Here is a 7,268-nt window from a genome sequence, read left to right on the forward strand (position 1 = left end):
GACTGTGGGAGAGGGCCGGGATTGGGATGTATCCAGGGGGGGGGGCAGGACTGTGGGAGAGGGCCGGGATTGGGATGTATCCAAGGGGGAGCAGGACTGTCGTGGGGGGGGTTATGACTGGGGCAGCCGTGTGATGGAGTGCTTTGGGGTGGGTTATGGCGGTGGTGTGTGTGTGTGGTAGGTGGGATTTGACTGGAGAGGGGTGAAGTGAAGTGGCTTTGGATCCTGGAGAGAGACTGGAACCCTGGATGCCATTTCCTTTTGTTGCCCTCCAGTTTTGACTGGCTTGCCCTGGCCCAGCATGATGATGATGATGATGGGGCTGTTTCTATTCTCTCTTGCCTCCTCCCTTTCTACTCTCACCCCACCCGGACCCCCTGTCCTTGTCCTGTTCCCAAAGCGATGTTCTGCATTCCTGGGGGCCACCAGTGAAGCAGCTTTAGATGGAGGGCCGCTGGTTCCTGGGTGGCCTCTTGTGCACCGGCCCCTGGGGGAGGAGACAATGTCTTATTAATTGACTGGGCGTCTTGTCCTGGGGTGAGGGGAGGAATTTGGAGAGGGGGAACGGGGAGTGGTGACTGGTAAAGATTCATTGGACACTTTTCCCCCAATTTATTATTTTATGATTCACATCACTGGGGCGGGGGATAATGATGTATGAAAAATTCACTAAAAGAGTATTGCCCAAAATGTCTGTCAGGATTTGTTTGATATCCCTTATCAAATACTATTTTAATCTTTAGTTTTCAGCTTTAATGCGAAACTTGGTTTTGCTTGAATGTATCTGGGATATACAGTGCCTTGCGAAAGTATTCGGCCCCCTTGAACTTTGCGACCTTTTGCCACATTTCAGGCTTCAAACATAAAGATATAAAACTGTATTTTTTTATGAAGAATCAACAACAAGTGGGACACAATCATGAAGTGGAACGACATTTATTGGATATTTCAAACCTTTTTAACAAATCAAAAACTGAAAAATTGGGCGTGCAAAATTATTCAGCCCCCTTAAGTTAATACTTTGTAGCGCCACCTTTTGCTGCGATTACAGCTGTAAGTCGCTTGGGGTATGTCTCTATCAGTTTTGCACATCGAGAGACTGAACTTTTTTTCCCATTCCTCCTTGCAAAACAGCTCGAGCTCAGTGAGGTTGGATGGAGAGCATTTGTGAACAGCAGTTTTCAGTTCTTTCCACAGATTCTCGATTGGATTCAGGTCTGGACTTTGACTTGGCCATTCTAACACCTGTATGCTTATTTTTGAACCATTCCATTGTAGATTTTGCTTTATGTTTTGGATCATTGTCTTGTTGGAAGACAAATCTCCGTCCCAGTCTCAGGTCTTTTGCAGACTCCATCAGGTTTTCTTCCAGAATGGTCCTGTATTTGGCTCCATCCATCTTCCCATCAATTTTAACCATCTTCCCTGTCCCTGCTGAAGAAAAGCAGGCCCAAACCATGATGCTGCCACCACCATGTTTGACAGTGGAGATGGTGTGTTCAGGGTGATGAGCTGTGTTGCTTTTACGCCAAACATAACGTTTTGCATTGTTGCCAAAAAGTTCAATTTTGGTTTCATCTGACCAGAGCACCTTCTTCCAATTATTTTTATTTAACCTTTATTTAACTAGGCAAGTCAGTTAAGAACAAATTCTTATTTACAATGACTGCCTACTGGGGAACAGTTGGTTAACTGCCTTGTTCAGGAGCAGAAAGACAGATTTGTACCTTGTCAGCTCGGGGATTCGATCCAGAAACCTTTTGGTTACTGGCTCAACGCTCTAACCACTAGGCAGCTCGGGGATTCGATCCAGAAACCTTTTGGAGATTACAGCTGGCTCAACGCTCTAACCACTAGGCAGCTCAGGGATTCGATCCAGAATCCTTTTGGTTACTGGCTCAACGCTCTAACCACTAGGCAGCTCGGGGATTCAATTCAGAATCCGCCCCCTTAAAGTTTTCACAACCCTTGACTTTTCAACATTTTGTTGTGTTACAAATGAGGATTTAAATGGATTTAATTGTCTTTTTTTTTCAATGATCAACACAAATAATCTAATGTGGAAGAAAAATTCTAACCTTTTTAAAGATAAATGAAAAATAAAACCCTAATACATAAGTTTTCAACCCCCTGAGTCACATGTTAGGATCACCTTTGGCAGAGATTACAGCTGTAAGTCTTTTAGAGTAAGTCTCGAAGAGCTTTGCACACCTGGATTGTACAATATTTGCACATTGTTTTTAATCTCTTCAAGCTCTGTCATGTTGGTGTGTCTTGCCATAGTTTTTCAAACTGATTTAAGCCACTCAGGAACATTCAATGTCGTCTTAGTAAGCAACTCCAGCGTATATTTGGCCTTGAGTTTTAGGTTATTGTCCTGCCTAAAGGTGATTTTGTCTCCCAGTGTCTGTTGGAAAGTAGACTGAACCCAGGTTTTCTTCTAGGATTTTGCCTGTGCTTAGCTCCATCCAGTTCCTTTTTATCCTGAAAAACTCCCTAGTATGTGCCGATGTCGAGCATGCCCATACCATGATGCAGCTACCACCATGCTTGAAAATATGGACAGTGGTATTCAGGAATGTGTTGTTGGATTTGCCACAAACATAATGCTTTGTATTCAGGACCAAATGTTTTTTTTTTTATGTGCAGTATTACTTTAGTGCATCATTGCATGTTTTGAAATATTTGTATTCTGTACAGACTTCCTTTTTACTCTGTCATTTGGGTTAGTATTGTGGAGGAACTACTCAGTTTTTTGCCATCACAGCCATTAAACTCTGAAACTGTTTTAAAATCATTATTGGCCTTATGGCTAAAACCTTGAGCGGTTTCTTTCCTCTCCGGCAGCTGAGTTAAGAAGCACGCCTGTATCTTTGAAGTGACTGGGTGTATTGATACACCATCCAAAGTGTAATTAATAACTTCACCATGCTCAAATGGATACTCATTGTCTGCTTTTTTAAAATTTTCCCCATCTACCAATAGGTGCCCTTCTTTGCGAAGCATTGGAAAACCTCCCTGGTCTTTGTAGTTGAATCTGTGCTTGAAATTCACTACTCTACTTAGGGACCTTACAATTATCTGTACGTTTGGACTACTATTGTACACAGTGACTCCATGCAACTTATTATGTGACTACTGAACATATTTAGGGTTACCATAACAAATGGGTTGAACACTTATTGACTAAAGACATTTCAGATGACTTTTTTTGTATTCATTTATAGAAATGTCTAAAAACAAAATACCACTTTGACATTATGGAGTTTTGTGTGTTGATCGGTGGCACACAATCTCAATGTATTCCATTTTACATTCAGGCTGTAACAACAACGTGGAAAAAGTCCAGGGTTGTGAATACTTTCTGAAAGCGCTCAATCTAACCACAGACTGAATAGACAGACCTACAGACAGCCATCTCATCCATCCTTCTCCAATCAAGGAGAACTTGCTGGGCAGTCAGACACTGTCAGGCAGGTTTGATGGAGTGGGACATGGGGGTGAGGGGGTGTGTGTGGGACAAGTGCAGTGTCTCCCCATGTGGTCCCCCCCAGGTGCCCTAACCCTAATCCCATTACATGTGTCCCCATTAGGCCTAATGGAGGGGGCCATTGTCCCTATAGCCCTCCCAATCACCCCAGACACCTTGAGTCACTAAATTCTGCCCCCCCCCCCCCCCATCATTTTTGGAACGCTTCCCACACAACGGAGGGTCTCCATGCCAACCCCCGAAAACTCCCGCACCTTCAGAGCCATATACAGCCGTGTGGTTAACAATTCTCAATGTGTTCCTCATTTCCGATGGCCGGCAGGTCGAGATGGGGTACTACCGGGTGTGTCTGTATTTATATGGCTCTGCTGCCGACCGATACGTCAGACTTTGTTCTAGCTAGAAATACAGGCAGGACAACTCACTCTGATATGAGATACAGCGGAGGACAGGAGCACTGTGTGAGAGCGCCAGAGAGTGGGAGAATGTATGGTGTGTGTTGATGTATGTGGCTCATCTTGACTTGCGTGTTTCAGGGGACCTGACACCCATGCTGCATCCATCACATCACATCCATCCATCACAGCGACAACGTCATCACGCTGGAGAGGAGACTGATTGAGCTGACCTTCAGTCCTGCCCCAATGACCCCCTAGCTTCCTGTTCTTTATATAGCCTGCACAAAAAGCTACCCTACCAGAGGTATTAATAACACACACACAGACACAGAGGGGGTCTAGTGAGAGGCTAGGGGAGGGAGCTGAGGACCCACTTTCAATTTACCACAGTCTTCCCCAAATGGGGGGAAACAAGGGAAAGAGTGGTGTCACCCTGCCACACACGGACTCTAAAACGCAGCTACTGTGCTTTTTCAAGTGACACATCTTCTCAAGAGAGACAAAAAAGAGAGGAGAGTGAATGAAGGAGAGAAGAATGCAATTGTGCTCCTGTGCGTGCTGTCTGTGTGTGATGTCTGTGAGTAGTGGAATGGCTAGAGAAGGAGAAGGGCTACTCTGGTCTGGTCACTTGTCTTCCCTGTGTATTGGTCAGTGGCCCTGGGAACCTTATGGAATCCCTGTGAACTCATGTGCACATCAGGGCTGGTCTGATCAGATGAGCTGTTCTGCTGGTCCTTCTCACTCCCTCTTCCTCTTTCACTCTCTTACTCTTTCACTCTCTCCCTCCTACATTCTCTCTTCCTCTTTCACTCTTACTCTCTCTTACACTCTCTCACTTGTATTCTTTCACTCTCTTACTCTCTCTCTCTTACTCTTTCTCTCTTGCTCTTCCTCTACCATCTGCCAAACACATGCCCTTGTTGTCTGTGCTCATGTATACGTGCATGTGTGTCCTTTTGTAAGAAATAGTTTAAACTCTGGGCAAATATGTGGAGGTCTGCCACTAGTCTGTGCACCGCCGGTTACCGTGACAACGGTCTTGTGCTCGGGGTTTGGAACAATCTCATTTCTTTCTCATGGTTTTGATGTTGATATGGGTTGGCCTTGAGGGCCATGGAGCATAGGGATGCTGTCATGTTTGAAGGATAGGTCTCCTAATAGACTGTGTCAATTGTTTCTGATGTAATCATGTGTACATACTGTATTCTGTATTAATCTATTCACATGGTCAGCAGAGCAAATGTAAAAAATACAAATCAGGATCTCTCCATTGATGCATAGTTTTCATTCTTCCAAAGCGAAATGCCTCCAAGACCACGTCCATGCAGTCAAGAACACTATTCATATCGAAAATAGACATCTTTTGAATAGATGGTTGCGTGTGGATGCACTCTCTTATACACAGCGAGCATGTTTACATAATGTATGCATTCATACACGGAGTGTACAAAACATTAAGAACATCTTCCTACTATTGAGTTGCACCCCTTAAATCTTTTGTCTTGCCCTTTCACCCTCTGAATGGCACCCATACACAATCCACGTCCAAATTGTCTCCAGGCTTAAAACATCCCTCTTTAACCCGTTTCCTCCCCTTCGTCTACACTGATTGGAGTGGATTTAACAAGTGACATCAGTAAGGGATCATAGCTTTCACCTGGATTCACCTGGTCAGTCTATGTCATGGAAAGAGCAGGTGTTCTTCATGTTTTTGCACACTGCATATACCTGCAGGTCTTGGGCTCTTTCTCAATTGTCTAAAGTTCATGTCCGTTCCTCATAACCTTTCTTCATCTCTAATGATTGGAAAATACTTCACAGGTGAAAACGATATGGTGGCTTTCACCTGGTCTTCTTAATCAGTGTCGATAAAGGAGAGGACTGATTTCGAGCCCTGGTCAGATTCATCTCACACCCGGACCTTGGCTTTTGCTACACCCAGGCCAAGGCCTTGTATCTGTTTTTCTTTTGCTACACCCAGGCCAAGGCCTTGTATCTGTTTTTCTTTTGTTACACCCAGGCCAAGGCCTTGTATCTGTTTTTCTTTTGCTACACCCAGGCCAAGGCCTTGTATCTGTTTTTCTTTTGCTACACCCAGGCCAAGGCCTTGTATCTGTTTTTCTTTTGCTACACCCAGGCCAAGGCCTTGTATCTGTTTTTCTTTTTCTACACCCAGGCCAAGGCCTTGTATCTGTTTTTCTTTTGCTACACCCAGGCCAGGGCCTTGTATCTGTTTTTCTTTTGCTACACCCAGGCCAAGGCCTTGTATCTGTTTTTCTTTTGCTACACCCATGCCAAGGCCTTGTATCTGTTTTTCTATCACATTTGGGGGTTTAATTTCCAGGAGACAGCTGTCATCTTCTCCAGATCCTAATCAAACCATAACCAGGGAGACAAGAAGAGGAGAGGAGGATGGGAGACCAACAAAACCATAGCAGTTGTAAATCGGTTGGCCCTTTTATCCTCTGGCCTTGCCTGGGCTCCTGAGTCCTCGAGAACATGAATTTAATTTAAATGATAGGTAGGTGCTTTCAGAGGGAGGAGAATAATGAGATTTATATAGGGAAATAGATACGTGTTTAAAAAGCAAGCAAGTTTTGTTTGGTGGCTCATTGAAAAGGACTCATCCATCAAATTTAATTTACAATATGGTCTTTACATACAGTATGTATGCATGACTAAGTCACTTTGGATAAAAGTGTTGGCAAAAATGTACATTACGGCATACATTAATATTATTATATTACATAGGGTGCAATATACCTTGAAATAAAGTCTACATGTTTTACTTTATATCATATTACAACATGCATACAAGTGAGTAGTACTGTCATGTGCCTCAAATATTTTTGGTTGTTATTTCTCTGTAATACCACTTCTCCAACTTACAGTTGGGCCTAGCCCCGATCGGGACCACCCCCCAGCCAGCCTCACGTACCATCCTCAGATTTTTGGGATGCAAGATGCCCGTGAGTACTGTTATAATAGTATCTAGAAAATGAATGTGTTTATTTTGGTTTTCCCTTCTTCTCTGCCCTCTCCTTTGTGATGGTGCGTGTTGATATTCCTGTAGATTAGTAAAGTTAACCATTACCCACCATTGATGAACCATTCTGAGGAGACCTAAAGGCGTTTGCATACATAGGGTCGGTTTGCTCCTGGCAGAACTCGGCAATGCGAGCCGACCGTCTGTGCTCTCATACACCCTAAAGACCTTTGGTTGAAAAACAAGACAAAAAGTGGCAATATTTCTGTTTGTCCCTCTTGAGCCACCGTAGCAACAACAACAGCCAGAAACACTTCCTCAAAATAATCAGAATTAATCTAAGCGGGGAAAAATCTGTCATTAATTTGGACATTTTTGCAAAGCAGGTCTTGGT

This window comes from Oncorhynchus masou, chromosome 21 (genome assembly GCF_036934945.1).
Source record: "Oncorhynchus masou masou isolate Uvic2021 chromosome 21, UVic_Omas_1.1, whole genome shotgun sequence".
NCBI classification, from domain to species: domain Eukaryota; kingdom Metazoa; phylum Chordata; class Actinopteri; order Salmoniformes; family Salmonidae; genus Oncorhynchus; species Oncorhynchus masou.